This window comes from Hyperolius riggenbachi, chromosome 8, assembly GCF_040937935.1.
Source record: "Hyperolius riggenbachi isolate aHypRig1 chromosome 8, aHypRig1.pri, whole genome shotgun sequence".
NCBI classification, from domain to species: domain Eukaryota; kingdom Metazoa; phylum Chordata; class Amphibia; order Anura; family Hyperoliidae; genus Hyperolius; species Hyperolius riggenbachi.
Genome location: NC_090653.1, coordinates 143,624,381 through 143,641,358, shown reverse-complemented (window position 1 = coordinate 143,641,358; position 16,978 = coordinate 143,624,381). Strand labels below are relative to the sequence as shown.

Genomic DNA, 16,978 nt, shown 5'->3' with positions numbered 1-16,978 from the left:
GACTCTCCGGTGCAAGTTCAGGCAGACAGCGTGGTACCAGCGCAGAAACACGCCACCCACCGCTATCACGCCGGCATCAGCATGCATCCACCGCTCTGGCACTTCCTGGAGCCCTAAAACACTCCCCTCAGCCAATCAGCGCTTGCCAGCGCGAAATCTCCCCTCTCGCGAGACTTCCAGCGCTGCTCTGCGCAGGACACAATGCGGAGGGGTCCAGCGGCGCCATCTTCTATAAGGGCAGCCCCCACAGCAGCCGAAGGCTGCAATGCACCCAAGAGTCGCCGTTCGCCCTGTTTAAGGGCTAGAGGCGCTGCAACCAGGAGGAAGAGGCTGAACCCGCTCAGGTAAAACACTTAAGGGGAGAGAGGAAAATAAAAGAACCTAAAACAAATAAAAACAAAGAAAACATCAGCACAACCTAATCATGCCCGTTTCTAGCCCCGTGCGGGGCGTGCCACCGCCCGGAGCGCTGTTGGGAGGGGGGCGCTGTAATGGAGGGGGGAAGCACCGTAGCCGCGGGGAGGGCAACCCGACCTCTCCCTCCCTCTCCCGGGCCGCCCTCCGTGCTCCCCCCTCAGATGTATAGTGAGCAGCAGCAGCCAGGGAGGGAGCGCTGTATACAACATACCTCCCTGGCTCCAAGCGCTGCTCTCTCGCCGCCGGTCTTCTTCTCTCTGCATACACGCTTATACACACGCTGCTTCCTGTTTAGCCGGAAGCAGCGTATGTATACGCGTGTAGGCAGAAGGGAGAAGACCGGCGACGAGAGAGCAGCGCTTGGAGCCAGGGAGGTATGTTGTATACAGCGCTCCCTCCCTGGCTGCTGCTGCTCACTATACATCTGAGACGGGAGCATGGAGGGCGGCCCGGGAGAGGGAGGGTTGCCCTCCCCGCGGCTACGGTGCTTCCCCCCTCTATTATGGGGGACAGCTACCTATCTAACCTATCCTGGGGGGCACCTACCTAATCTAACCTACGCTGGGGGGCAGCTACCTATCTAACCTATCCTGGGGGGCACCTACCTAATCTACGCTGGGGGGCACCTACCTAATCTAACCTACGCTGGGGGGCAGCTACCTATCTAACCTATCCTGGGGGGCACCTACCTAATCTAACCTACGCTGGGGGGCAGCTACCTATCTAACCTATCCTGGGGGGCACCTACCTAATCTAATGTACGCTGGGGGGCACCTACCTAATCTAACCTACACTGGGGGGCAGCTACCTATCTAACCTATCCTGGGGGGCACCTACCTAATCTAACCTACGCTGGGGGGCAGCTACCTAATCTAACCTACACTGGGGTGCAGCTACCTATCTAACCTATACTGGGGGGCACCTACCTAATCTAACCTACACTGGGGGGCAGCTACCTATCTAACCAACACTGGGGGGCAGCTACCTATCCTGGGGGGCACCTACCTAATCTAACCTACGCTGGGGGGCAGCTACCTAATCTAACCTACACTGGGGGGCAACTACCTATCTAACCTATACTAGGGGGCACCTACCTAATCTTACCTACACTGGGGGGCAGCTACCTATCTAACCTATACTGGGGGGCAGCTACCTATCTAACCTATACTGGGGGGCACCTACCTAATCTAACCTATGCTGGGGGGCAGCTACCTATCTAACCTATACTGGGGGGCACCTGTCTAATCTAGCCTATACTGGAAGGGGGGGCAGCTACCTAATCTAACCTATACTGGGGGGCACCTACCTATCTAACGTATACTGAGGGGAACCTACCTATCTAACCTATACTGGGGGGCAGCTACCTATCTAACCTATACTGGGGGGGCAGCTACTTATCTAACCTATACTGGGGGCACTTATCTAACCTGTATTGGGGGCACCTAACTACCTAGCTAGCCTATACAGGTGACAACTATACTGGCTACCTATATTGGAGACACCTACCTAAATGACCTATACTGGGGGCACCTACCTATCTAACCTATGCTGGGGGCAACTATTCTGGCTACCTATATTAGAGGCACCCACCTAGCTAACCTGTACTGGGGCACCTACCTATCTAACTTATACCGGGGGCGCCTGCCTATCTAACCTATACTGGGGGCAACTATACTAGCTACCTATACTGGAGGCACCTACCTGGCTAACCTATAGCGGGGGCAACTATACTGGCTCACCTATGCCCGGCTACCTATACTGGGGTACCTATTCTTGGCTACCTATACTGGGGGGACCTATACTAAGTGAAACTAGACCTGGCTAACCTATACTGCGGGCACCCATACCTTGCTCCGGGGGGGGGGGCGCAATTTTTACACCCTCGCCCTGGGTGCATTTTAGCCTAGAAACTGCACTGAACCTAATAGAGGAAACTGTCCATTCGAGGACAGAAAAAAAGAATGGCTGGAGGGGGTAGGTGCTAAAAACTTATAGATGAACTGTCCTATCGGGGTTAGGGGGCGAAGCCAATACCCATAGGTAAGCCGCCATGTTTGGTCCAGGAAAAGTAAATTGGTACTGAGGTGGCGTGGAGTAAAAACATCTCTGGGGAAAAGGGAATAGACATGGAGGAAAGTTACTCAGAGTGTGAACCTTGTGCCAAAATGAGGTTAGGACTGGGCATGACCAAAAAATGTGAAGTAAGTCTCCTCCCTGAGAATGGCATCTCCAGCACTCACTGGATGGAAGTAGTTTAGCTTGGTGTAGGAAGGAAGGGGTTCTATACCAGTGCGAGAGAATTTTGTACCCTTGTTCTTGGATATTTACATTTAAAGATGCTTTATGAGTGAGAGTGTAAATTTTATGCCGTGATTCTTGGGTTAAGCTCTTTTGCAGTTACGACTCCCATTTATGTTGGAATGGTCCTAACTCCTCCGTGGTGGGGGCTGAAGTTAGGAGGTTGTAGATGAGGGAGAGTGAGTGTCTGACCGGTTTTTGAGCAGTGGCTTTTAGTTCAAAGGGTGAGAGAGGCATCCGTAAGTTTGCTTTTCTGGATATACAGTTAAAAAAGCTCCGAATTTGAAAGAATACCCACATAGGGATATTGCCACCAACAGTGAGGAGGGCAAGGTCCTCTCGAGACTTACACTGGCCGTTAGAAGTAATATCTTTTAGAACTATATTTCTGTTTTGCGAAGGTTGGAAAGAAAGGAGGGTGAGATGCCTGGAGGGAAGTGGGGATTGTTAAAGAGAACATGAGGTAACTTCAAATGAACATTACATAGTTACCTTGCCATCAGTTCCTCTCAGAAGCTCACCATTTTCTTCTGGCAATAATCCCTTCCAGTTCTGACAATATTTTGTCAGATCTGAAATATATCAGTTGCTGTCTGAAAAATATCAGTTGTTGTCAGTTATAGCTGAGAGGAAAACTGATGTACCAGGTAAATGTCCATGTTTCCCTATGGCTCAAGTGGGCAATGTTACAGTTTAACTGTGTGCTGACCAGAAAGCTGTTAAGGGTAATTGCCATTTTCAAAATGGAGGACTGAAAATTCCCTTGATCCCAGTGAACAAACAGGACACGGGACAGGAGAAAGACACTGAGGAGAAGACTACATGGAAGGTAAGTATGACTTGTGTATGCTTATTTTTAATTTTAATTTTCAGTTCAGGTTTTCTTTAAGCAAAGGAGTAAGAGGGCCCGGGATTGAAGTTAAAGTCTTGGATTTAGCAAGAGAAATAATGTTCTTCAGGGATGCTATCATTAGGGGATGAGCAAGATTTCCAATTTGGGTTCTATTGGGATTCGACCATGGAAGAGCTCCCAGATTGCAGCCAGAGAAGGCCTCTTCGTCCCATTCATTTTTAACAGGAATCGAGCGGCAAAACAATCGAACGGTAGATCAGACATGTCAGAAATTGTCTATCTAACCATCTATCTGCCTCAAAAACGAACAGTGTATTCCCAGCATAACACACCCCTAGGAGTTCTGGTTCACCATGAGCTTGCTAGGCAATATGTAATCCTGAGATATAATATTCAAGGTTCCTCCACGTTTGTTGTTACACGACCTGTTTTCTTTTTAGCAGCCACTAGGTGTCACTATTACATCTGCATAGTTCTGTGTCAGCCATGAATGGGATCTGTGAGATTAGCATTATACATCCGGGTGAGAGGAAAAGTCTTCCTGCTTCTCCAAAATAAGGAAGAAGTTCCCGCATCCCATCGTCATCTGTGTGCCTGGTGAGTGTTACGTCTTTTTACCGGCTGCACTGCAGTGATATTGTGTGTTTCCATGTTATCTGGTGACCATGCTAATTCTAGTGATAGGAATGCTTCACTTCCCATATTATGCATTGATAAGGAGGCATATGCCCTTCTATGCAATGTCCTGTCTACATGTGTGCAGTAAACACAGCACTGTCAGAACGCCTTCTAGGTAGGCCGTTTCAGCCTAATAATAATCCATTTTCATATTCCATTGTGGACATTCCCTGTTTATAGTGTAATTGCATTGGTGTTTAGCCTTCAGATTAATATGCAAACAGCTTGCTGAACATAGTTTCAGAGAAAAGCACACATGGGTGTGGATGTTCTTCTTTCACAACTTACCAAAGCCTTTTTAGTTCTGCATTAGAAATACCCACATGGTTTGGTCATGTTAGCTTCCTAGTTCTCAGTTTCATATTCCTCTCTTCTGGTTCTACAGACGCATACATATGAAATCGGTGCCCGGCCCCGGTAGACTTGGGCGCAGGATACAGCTGTTATATGGCTGATCCTGCTTCTACACAACATGTTAATTACTATTCCCCCTCCAGGCCATGGATAGTGGGGAATGATATAATTATATATATGATATAATTCGGCTTCCAGCGATTGCTGGAGGCCGAATTATTGTGTTTTTTTAAGCAACTTCGGCTCCGTCTTCTGACGGAGCCGACGTTACTCACTGAGCGCCGCTATGGATGTGATTCCCATTATAGTCTATGGCGGCGCTGGCTGCACCCAAATCTAGCAGAGCTGAAAAGCACTGCTCTGCCATAGACAGCCCTATATTACAACTAAATGGAGTCATGATTTTTCTTATGCCTACAGGAACTGGAAATAGCAATCAGATTTCGGAATCTGATTAGCCCTGTGCAAACCGTGTACTAGTTAGTAGTGTAATTAGATTTTGTAGGGAAAAAAAGGGGGGGGGGGGGGGAGTCAAGTTTTAATCACATCTCAGTTAATTTGTAATAAATTTGAATATTGGTAAAAAGGTTATAAGAATAAGGTGGGCACCACCATGTTTTTGGCTTTGTGAAATTAGCTTGCAGACCCTGTGGTTAGTTTTAAAATAAAAAGTAGGTGATGGTCTACTTTAATGGACCCACCAGGAAACGTCATAGGAAACAGTTCTCCAATCACAGCACTCCTTTGCAGCACATTGGGCTCTATTCACAATAAGCAGTTCGGTAAAATACCCCATGCAGTATTTTACACTTTTTTTTTCCCTAATTCACAAAAGTTTTCTCCCATGAGCAAGAAGTTCTGTAATTTTCCAAATAAGCTTCCTCAATTCACTAAGCCCTGGTCGGTAAGTTTCACTTACCAAGCCTGCTAGCAGGGAGCTGTGTGTGTGACTGGGAGGATTTCCAGACAGAGCATACTGTCATCCCTTTAGATGTGCTGCAGCCACCAGGGGAAGCTCTTCTGTATGCTGCAATACAAATTTGCACATCTAAAGGGATATTGGCAGTGTTGTAGCTTGTCTCTGCTTTGATACACTGAAAGACCCACCAGCATCCCTATCGCATCCAATCACAGGGAGAAGCAGGCTGAGTGGCGTACATTTGAAATCGGCGCCGGTAGACTTGGGCGCAGGATACAGCGTTATATAGCTGATCCTGCTTCTGCACAAGTCCGGGCCGATTTAATTACTATTCCCCCTCCAGGCCGACATGGATAGTAGGGAAATGAAATAATTCGGCTTCCAGCGATTGCTGGAGGCCGAATTATTATGTTTTTAAGCAACTTCGGCTCTGTCTTCTGACGGAGCCGACGTTACTCACTGAGCACTTCAATAGGAATGATTCCTATTGAAGTCTATGGAGGCGCCGGCTGCGCCCAAATCTAGCAGCGCTGAAAAGCACTGCTCCGGGCTGAGTGGCTCTCCCTATTGGCTGCCTGGCTCTCCCCAGAGGCTGACTGTCAAGTTACCGCACAGAGACAGCATGGGGAGAGCAGGTTATTGGCTGCTTTGAGCTGATGAAAATACAGAACACTTTCGGCTGGTAAATAAGATGTGGAAATCTTTGTGAATTGACATTTCTTGATGTTTCCTGAGGTAATTAACGCACAAGACGGTAATTTACCCCACTAGTCGGGAACTCTGATTTTCTGTGCGGTAACAGGTTTAGTGACTTGGGAAGGTGGATCTGTACAATCAGCTGTTTTGAGCATTACCGAATGTGGTAATGCTTTGTAAATACTAGAGCCCAAAGTGTGGTGATTGGCCAAATAGTGTGGGCGTAGTTTACTACAACCTATTGGAAACCTAGTAGTTCGAGTGGGTGCTGTCCACCCAAACATGTTCGCTGAATTTCCCTATGTGATTTTCTGCTGGTACCCCTAAAGTAAATGCCAAAAAGTTTAGTAATGATATACACCCTCCAAGCACATAATTTATTTATCCTGCACATTTTTGTTGCATTGTACAAGTGGAACTGTTTTATTTTCCGATATTAAAGTGAACCAGAGACAAAGCACCCTCATGTATTTTACCATATATATCAGTGGGAACATTAGAGAAAACGCCTACCCTGCTCTCTGTTTCATTCTTCACTGCTCAGCCTGCTTCTAATCAGCCCTGATAAAATCCCTGACTGAGCATTCAGCCTGGCTTTGCTCAGGAATCATTATAGCTGAGTCTGTCTTCTCTGATGTCTTTTCAAGCCCAATCCTGCTCTCTTATGGCTCTGCTGTAATGATTCCTGAGCAAAGCCAGACTGAATGCTCAGTCGGGGATTTTATCAAGGCTGATTAGAAGCAGGCTGAGCAGTGAAGAATGAAAAAGATAGCAGGGTAGGTGTTTTCTCTAATATTCCCACATATTAAAGTACATGAGGGTGCTTCATCTCAGGTTCACTTGAAACATGGTAGTCTTCTTTAGGGGACTCAGCAGGAAACCTCATAGGAAACAGTTCTCCAATCACAGCACACTCTACAGCACGGAGCGTTGTGATTGGCCGAAATAGTGTGGGCATAGTTTACTACAACCTATCAGTTTGAGAGGGTGCTTTCCAAGGTATATTAGAAGACAGGCACATCTGTACTGCACTAGCGCAAGCCCAGACGCGCATGTGCACAGTATGGATCTGCTTATCTTCTGAAGTACTCGGGGGCACAACTGTTTCCGAAGACTGCCAGTGGAGAGTTGAAGATGTATTTGACCAAGGTGGTCAAAAACCTTCATGGGGCCTGGCATGAAACAAGGTCTGGGAAGGCTCTATGGGGTCCAGAGGCTTGCCTCTCCATAGGTGAGTACAGTGTTCTCCACCTGGCTAACTTTGGTGAGTACCCAGCTGTTATTGCCTCGCCTCCTTATCCTTTTCTTGTGTTTGTAAGCAGAGTTTCACAGAGAAGCATCGCCCCTGCACTCCCCAGTCATGCCCCATCCGGCCACTTTTTCATGCCACCCGGCTGGACAAAATTTTCTGGGGAGAACACTGGAGTATCTCCACTTTTTTTTTCCCCCGTGTATGCAGCTTCAGTTATGCTTCAAAGAGAAAAATGTCCCTGGGGGACTCGCCTCGGGAGGGGGAAGCCTGTGGATCCTGTAGAGGCTTCCTCATCTGTCCCACGGTGGTCTCTGTCTGCCCCTCGGGAGGCACAGCCGACAATTTGTCAGGCTGTGCAATATTTACCTTCCCTGTCTCCAGCGGGTGGAACTGTTGCAGTTCTCTGCTTGGAAATAGCCGATCCCAGTCGAGTCCACTCTACTGCGCAGGCGCAAGTCTCCGAGAGCAGACCTGACTGGGATCGACTATTTCCGAGCCGAGAGCCGATACTGCGCCAAACCCGGGAAGGTCAATATTTACATCCCTGCCATTCAGGGAGCTAATTCGCTGCTGCCGTGGGACAGAGGAGGACGGGGGAGGCCTCAATAGGATCCAGAGGCTTCCCCCTCCTGAGGTGAGTACTCCCCAGGGACGTTTTTTCTTAATACAGACCATGTTTAAGATTCAATCATAATCAATTTTTTTTTTGGGGGGGGGGGGGGGATGATGGAAATTTTTGAGAGATTTGATTTTCCCACAATTATGAAAAAGATATTCAAAAAAATCTGAAAAAAATTCAATGCATAGATACAATATCAACCGATCACAGACTATTAATTTTTAGTAAAACTGATCAGAATTTTCCACCACAGCTGATCGAGAAATATAGCAAAAAAAAGGGAAATTTGATCATTATTTTCAAAAGAACAAAAATTCTATTTTTCTATACATTTAATAATTTTTATTGAAAATGTTATTGTTTTGGGAACCAGTTATTAGCCTAGGCTAAGGACAGTTGTGGTGCTTAGATCAGGGCTGTGGAGTCGGAATCGGAGTCATGGAGTCGGACAATTTTGGGTGCCTGGAGTCGGAGTCGGGAAAAAATGCTCCGACTCCTAATGAATTTGTAACTGTAATTAAAATAGAAAATATGATAAAATGTTCTATTTCTCAGATAATAGTCATTAAAAATAATGTATATATACAGTATCTATACAGTAATAGCTGTGCTTAGTCCACAAAAATAAAATAAACCAATCAAAATTAGTTACTTGTGCTGCTTCAATAAAGCAGTCCCCGTATTTTTAAGGTCAGATATACATATCTGATTGTGACTGTATATATGATGTGTACACAGGAATCTCTTATATATACTAAATAACATCTATGCTGTAAGAATAAAGCCTGATGTGTAGCTGTGTCACTAATAGAGATGGTCAACGAGATGGAAATAATTCTGCATTGATGCTGATTTATGCAAATGTATGCACTCCCTTTGCTGATAAAATCAAATAATTTGATATGTTGTTAAAATTTGGTTTGGTGACTACAAATTAAAGGGTAACTGAGACGGATGAAAAGTAAAGTTTTATACATACCTGGGGCTTCCTCCAGCCTCCTTCAGGCTAATCAGTCCCTCGCTGTTCTCCACCACCCGGATCTTCTGCTATGAGTCCTGGTAATTCAGCCAGTCAGCGATGTCCGGCCGCATGCCGCTCCCACAGCCAGGAACATTCTGCACCTGCGCAATAGTGCTGCACAGGTGTAGTAAGCTCCTGGCGGCGGAGTGTGTGCATGCGCACTACGTCCGACTGGCTCAAGTACCTGGACTCATAGCAGAAGATCCAGGTGGTGGAGGAGGACAACGAGGGACTGATTATCCTGAAGGCGGCTGGAGGAAGCCCCAGGTATGTATAAAACTTTAATTTCATCTGTCTCAGGTTTACTTTGTTACACAGTAGTACTATACTCTACATATGCACTCCCCACAGAGCTGCAGAGAATCCACTGAGAATGCTGTGCACATTGAACACAGAGGTGCTGTCTGTTTACAATCTCCTCATTCCCCTGCAGAGTACCTGCACATCATTCTTACATGTACCCACACTTACATTGCCTAGGGCCTGATAGATGTTCTTTGTTCCGGTTTGTACCTTTTACAAGTACTCTTACCAAGGACTAGTTTTAGTCTAAAGGGAATAAATATAGTTGTCTACATATCCTTCTCACTTCAGTTGTCTTGTAAAATTTCTAAGCGTTGGCAGTTAAGAGACGAATTTCATGTTACATACTTTTAATCAACAAAATTGTAATATGCAAATTAGAGGAGTCGGGGTCGAGGAGTCGGAGTCGGTGGAATCCTAAACTGAGGAGTCGGAGTCGGTGGATTTTTGGACCGACTCCACAGCCCTGGATGCTGTCCCTCCAAAACATTGTAAGTGGGTTTAATTGTACAGATCTCAGATCAGTCCTGTCCAGATGCTTGTGGAATGTGTAATCGTATTTCTGTTGCAGAAATATGATTGTAACTATCAGTTGTGACTCAGCACCATGCTGCAACCCTGACAAATTACCTATAACCCCACACACTGCTGGACAACTAGATATGGTAAACCTGGTGGTAGTTCTATATACTTATTTAACATGTTCTGACATTACAATTTGTGTCTTATTTGTTCTGGCATATCACTATATTGTGACTGCCATGTTTGGACATAATTTACCATTTATAATAGACATATGTTAGCCGATGTATATGTCTGTTAGACCCAGTGCACACCAAAAACCTCTAGCAGATCTGCAAAACGCTTGAGGTTTTTGAAGCAGATTTCAGAGCGATTCTATGCGTCTTTAGAGACGTTTTCTAAACATGCCTAGCGTTTTTTGGAGCATTTTTGTGTAGCAGATCGCAAATATTGTTACAGTAAAGCTGTTATTGAACAGCTTCTGTAACAAAAACGCCTGGAAAACCACCCTGATCTAGCGTTTTTCAGAGCGGTTTTCCACTTACCTATACATTTCTGAGGCAGAAACGCCTCACAAATCTAAAAATTGCTGCAGCCCCCGAGTTTGCGTATGTGGAAAAAACGAACCACTCTGTTGTGCACCATCCCATTCACTTTCATTAGCCAAGCGGTTTTCCCCCTGCAAGAGTTTTAAAAAACGCTCCAGAACCGCTCTTGTGTGCACCAGCCCTTAGAGTGTTATGCTAGGCACACACGGTAAGTTTTTTTTCCTTATCAATCGAGCCGCTGATGGCTCGATTGATAATATCCGACAAGTCCGATGACCCGCCGGATACATTCCCCGCTCGATCCCCGCGGGAATCGATGCGCGCGGACGAGCGGTGACGCGTCGGCATCGAGCTGCTGGCTCGATACCGGCGCATAAACTGTCTGTGTATGCCCAGCATTAGTTAAGCCAGTTTATACTGCTCTGCCAATTATGATCAGCTGGTTTGTTTGCCCAGACTTGGCTGACCATGTAAACTAGAACGACTTTTTACCTTGCAGTATATTCTAATATGCTTTTTTAAGCTGTGAAGTAAAAATTGTGGGTGACTGTATACAGTGTGCGCACTAATACCGGTAGGTGCGCCATTATTATGTGTATTTTACTGTGCTTAATCCCCAGGAACAGTGCCTGCTGTGTTTGTTAGGCTGTGTACTGTATGTATGCATCAGTTCTTATGTATGCCTTTCATGTCACACAAGAAAACTTAGATGGATCTCAGCAATATTAAATGTGTATGATGAGTCCAGAGCTTATAGATAGTCACTGGTAGCAGGTGAAATATCCTATAATTCAGTTCATGTGTTCCATTCTCTTCCTGATGCTAAGTATTGACAATTACGGTAAAATGCAATAGCTGTAATTATGTTGGCAAACCTGTTTATATCTGGACATGTTTGTTCCTTTCTGTGAATCATTTTAAGTGTTTTATTTGTTGGTTTGCATTTTTATGTACAGTTCTGTTTATTGGAGGAACTAACCTGGTACCACAGATTACATACAATCTTTGAATTGAGAAGACCACATAATCTTAATTTTTTAGTTTTTCAGGCAGGTGCATGTACACACACTGAGAAGTTTATTGGGAACAGTTGTAGACAAGCATAGTTCCTAATCAGACAATCATGTCCGTAGTGAACTATTAAAAATCATACAAATACAAGTCGTAAGCTTCAGTTAAAAGTGCCACATATAGAAATGAGGGGGAGGGTTGATGACAGCATGATTGTTGGTGTCAGATGGATCAGTTACAATACTTCTCTACCTGCTGATGTCGGATGTCCAGCTTAAAAGACACTTGAAGTGAGAGGGCTTGGAGGTTGCCATATTTATAAGGTCCCCTCCCACTACTTGCTATTTTATCAATGAGGATGCCCTTCCCAGGGATCAGCCAATAGAAGTTTGGCCCAGTGCACACCAAAACCGCTAGCAGATCCACAAAACGCTAGCGGTTTTGGGTGCGGATGAAAGCGTTTAATCCCAGAGCACACCGGGCGGATCTTGATGCGATTCGCCGGCCGCATCAGCATCCGCATGGCTAATGTATCTCTATGGGTTGGTGCACACCGGCGGTTTGAGGTTTTAAGCAAACCGCAAACGTGCAGCAAGAGGCACGTTTGCAGCTTGCTAAAAACATCAAACCGCCGGTGTGCACCAACCCATAGAGATACATTAGCCATACGGATTTTCAGGCGGATGCGGCCGGCGGATCCGCCCAGTGTGCACTGGGCCTTTCAGGGCAATCAGAAAAAAAACTGATAAAAAAAGATACTCATTAAGCACATTTTTGTTAAAGCACACCTGAAGGGAAGGAAATAAGAAGGCTGACATACAGTGGGATGCGAAAGTTTGGACAACCTTGTTAATTGTCATGATTTTCCTGTATAAATCGTTGGTTGTTATGTCAGTTAAATATATCATATAGGAGACACACACAGTGATATTTGAGAAGTGAAATGACGTTTATTGCCCACATTTTCGCATCCCACTGTAGTTAATTCCTTTTAACTCCTTTTGGACCAATGGCTCTGGTCCTTTTAAGGACCAGCGCTTTTTTTTTTTCTTCCTTTTTACACTTTCTGATCACAGAGATTGGCTAACAGTATTAGGGGGATCCTCTGCCCCTAACACTTTAAGCCATAGACCCTGGACAAGCATGCAGCAGATCAGATGTTTGTGTGAAATCTGACTGGATTTGCCACAGTGGGAAGTTAGTAAAGATATGACCAAATTTGTGGGAAGTTGTATAGGGAAGCATTAGAGAAGTTTTGGAATTGATCGATCAGAAATCGATTCTATCAATCGATTGATTTGCGGCCGATTTCGATCGATTTGATCTATCTGACAGGATGTAAAATCTAGGTTAATCTGCTACTGGCAGCAGATCGATGGCCCATAGAGTTGTATTGGATCTAATGGTCCCATATTCACTTAGATCGATTTCCAATAGATTTCATTCTTAAATCTATTTGAAATCTGTTCCTAGTGTGTGGCACTCATCAGATTCCTGTCAGATTCGACTTGACAGGAACGCGTGCAGGAGGCCGACACGCATGGCATCAGACAGTGCATAGACTGCACTGTCTGATGTTCACACTGCATGCGTTCTGGACCTGTGCGGTCAGGGAACGCATGCTGCACGCATTTTTTCCTAAAACGCACGGCTGTCCCATTCACTTTCAGTGAATGGGATCAGCCACGCAACGCATACAAACGCGGATGGTGTGCTTTCGTACGCGTTGCGTTCCGAACGCACGGCCGTCCGCGTTTGCCAATGTGAACAAAGCCTTACTCTCTGCTCTCAGTTTCAACTTGTCTGTGATGTGATGCAGTTTGTGAGGCTGAGGGGGGAAGGGAGCTGTCTGTCGCATGCTGAGAAAATGTGCGAATCCCAGACTGGAGTAGTTTGGGCAACCTTGGTAATCATGATTTTATGCACCTGCCTAATTTTGTTTAAACAATTATTGCACATTTTCTGTAAATCCAATAAACTTAATTTCACTTCTCAAATATCACTATGTGTGTCTCCTATATGATATATTTAACTGACATTTTTTATCGTAACAACCGATTTATACAGGAAAATCACACGATTAAGAAGGTTGCCCAAACTTTCACATCCCACTGTATATACACACATATTGGTGTGTGTGTGTGTGTATATATACAGTGGGTTAAAGTTTTCCACGTTTTGTCACATTACTGCCAAAAACATGAATCAATTTTATTGGAATTCCACATGAAAGACCAACACAAAGTGGTGTACACATGAGAAGTGGAACGAAAATCATACATGATTCCAAATTTTTTTTTTTACAAATAAATAACTGCAAAGTGGTGTGTGCATAATTATTCGGCCCCCTTTGATCTGAGTGCAGTCAGTTGCCTATAGACATTGCCTGATGAGTGCTAATGACTAAATAGAGTGCACCTGTGTGTAATCTAATGTCAGTACTAATACAGCTGCTCTGTTAGGGCCTCAGAGGTTGTCTAAAGCTACATCTACACGTGCCGATGACGTGCCGATGTTACTTATCAATCGAGCCGCTGATGCGGCTCGATTGATAAGATCCGACAGGTCGGATCTTGCCACCGCCGATTCCCTGCTCGTTCCCCGCGAGGGGACAATGGCAGGGAATCGAGCGAAAGATAAGCGGCACCAGCGGGGACAAGCGGGGAATCGAATCCGGTGAGCGGGGACGTGGGGGGGGGGGGGGGGATGCGGAAGAGGCGATCCGGCGGCTAATCGAGCCGCCGGATCGCCTCGTGTAGACGGGGCTTAAAAGAATATTGGGAGCAACAACACCGTGAAGTCCAAAGAACACACAAGACAGGTCCAAGACGGTCAGGGATCAAGTTATTGAGAAATTACAGCAGGCTTAGGCTACAAAAAGATTTCCAAAGCCTTGAACATCCCAAGGAGCACTGTTCAAGCGATCATTCAGAAATGGAATGGCACAACTGTAAACCTACCAAGACAAGGCCATCCACCTAAACTCACAGGCTGAACAAGGAGAGCACTGATCAGAAATGCAGTCAAGAGGCCCATGGTGACACTGGACGAGCTGCAGAGATCTACAGCTCAGTTGGAAGACTCTGTCCATAGGACAACTATTAGACATGCACTGTACAAAGTTAGCCTTTATGGAAGAGTGGCAAGAAGAAAGGCATTGTTAACAGAAAAGCATAAGAAGTCCCATTTGCAGTTTGCCACAAGCCATGTGGGGGACACAGCAACCATGTGGAAGAAGGTGCTCTGGTCAGATGAGACCAAAATGGAACTTTTTGGCCAAAATGCAAAACGCTATGTGTGGCAGAAAACTAACACTGCACATCACTCTGAACGCACCGTCCCCACTGTCAAATATGGTGGTGGCAGCATCATGCTCGGGGGGTGCATCTCTTCAGCAGGGACAGGGAAGCTGGTCAGAGTTCATGGGAAGATGGATGGAGCCAAATACAGGGCAAACTTGGAAGAAAACCACTTGGAGACTGCAAAAGACTTGAGACTGGGGCGGAGGTTCACCTTCCAGCAGGACAATGACCCTAAACATAAAGCCAGGGCAACAATGGAATGGTTTAAAACAAAACATATCTGTGTTAGAATGGCCCAGTCAAAGTCCAGATCTAAATCCAATCGAGACTCTGTAGCAAGATCTGAAAACTTCTGTTCAAAAAAGCTGTCCATCTAATCTGACTGAGCTGGAGCTGTTTTACAAAGAACAATGGGCAAGGATTTCAGTCTCTAGATGTGCAAAGCTGGTAGAGACATACCCTAAAAGACTGGCAGCTGTAATTGCAGCAAAAGGTGGTTCTACAAAGTATTGACTCAGGGGGGCCGAATAATTACGCACACCCCACTTTGCAGTTATTTATTTGTAAAAAATGTTTGGAATGATGTATGATTTTCGATCCACTTCTCACATGAACACCACTTTGTATTGGTCTTTCACGTGGAATTCCAATAAAATTGATGCATGTTTGTGGCAGTAATGTGACAAAATGTGGAAAACTTCAAGGGGGCTGAATACTTTTGCAACCCACTGTATATATCTATATCTATCTCTATCGTATTTTTCAGAATATAAGACACTCCGGACTATAAGATGCACCTAAGTTTAGAGGGCAAAAACCAGGGAAAAAAGAAAATGCTAAACCTGGTGTGTCTGTGGCCCAGGGGCGTCTTCTAGATGTTCTCCCCCAATTATTATCCTCCTCCTGTCCCCCCTTGTGGCCTCCGCCTGTCCCCCTCTGTGGCCTCCTTATAACCCCCCTTGTGTCATCTTTCTGTCCCCTTTTGTGGCCTCCCTTAAGTGTCCCCCCCTGTGGCCTCTTTAAGTCCCCCCCCCCCCCCGTGGCCTCCTTAAGTCCCCCCCCCCCGTGGCCTCCTTAAGCCCCCCCCCCCCCCCCCGTGGCCTCCTTAAGTCCCCCCCCCCGTGGCCTCCTTAAGTCCCCCCCACCCCCCGTGGCCTCCTTAAGTCCCCCCCCCCCCCGTGGCCTCCTTAAGTCCCCCCCCCCCCCCCGTGGCCTCCTTAAGTCCCCCCCCCCCGTGGCCTCCTTAAGTCCCCCCCCCCCCCCCCCCGTGGCCTCCTTAAGTCCCCCCCCCCCCTCTGTGGCCTCCTTAAGTCCCCCCCCCCCCCTGTGGCCTCCTTAAGTCCCCCCCCCCCCCTGTGGCCTCCTTAAGTCCCCCCTCCCCGCCTTGTGGCCCCCCTTAAGTGCCCCCCTTCCCCCCCCCCCCCCAGTGGCCCCCTTAAGTCCGTCCGTCCCGTGGCCCCCTTAAGTCCCCCCCCCCCCCGTTACCCCCTTGTGTCCTTCTTCTGTCCTCTGTGTCCCTGTATGTAGCAGTGGTAGCTACGGTAATACTCACGTGACCCGATGGTGCCCGTGGTGGTTCCTCTCTGTGTCGTCCTCCTCTGGTGCCCTGCGCTCTTTCCTGCTTCTCTAACAAGATGTAAGTAAGCTGCTGCAGCCGCGGGCATCACTCACCGTCCTTGGAGCCGCACAAGCAGCCGTTGGTCTCTCACGTCTTCCCTCTAATGCCGGTACTTCTTGGTCGCGTCATTATAGATGCGACCAGCACTAGAGAGTGGCTGCTCGTGCGGCTCCAAGGACGGTGAGTGATGCCCGTGGCTGCAGCAGCTTAATTACATCTTGTTAGAGAAGCAGGACAGAGTGCAGGCACCAGAGGAGGACGACAGAGAGGAACCACCGCGGGCACCATCGGGTCACGTGAATATTACCGTGGCTACCACTGCTACAATTGTTACATACAGGGACAATACCGAGGGACAGTATGTACACTAAAATTTTCTGTGTTCTTACACCTGGCATGCATTGTAGCAGACGGAGATGTGTGACATCACCCCGACCAGTACAAGTTGCTTCCTCTGCAGTGCAGGAAGCAAAATGGAGCCCAGCATATAGACAGGGGGCTAGGGGTGCAGCCCCCAAGTTATGTAAATGCTTGCTGCCCCCCTCCCTCAAAGACCACATAATTTAC

At 46.7% G+C, this 16,978-nt stretch overlaps 1 protein-coding gene across 3 annotated transcripts in view; it reads left to right on the top strand.

Annotated features, from left to right (window-relative positions):
- The first annotated feature begins 3,439 nt into the window (after positions 1 to 3,439).
- XIAP (X-linked inhibitor of apoptosis) overlaps positions 3,440 to 16,978 on the top strand; it is a 90,331-nt gene continuing 76,792 nt past the window's right edge. Inside the window, exons 1-2 of one of the 3 annotated variants that reach the window (XM_068251181.1) lie at positions 3,440 to 3,544; positions 4,009 to 4,165. The gene's annotated coding sequence lies outside the window, so the exon portion shown is untranslated. The remainder of the gene's footprint in view (positions 3,545 to 4,008; positions 4,166 to 16,978) is intronic. The other 2 variants (XM_068251176.1, XM_068251175.1) reach the window with 2 other exon arrangements.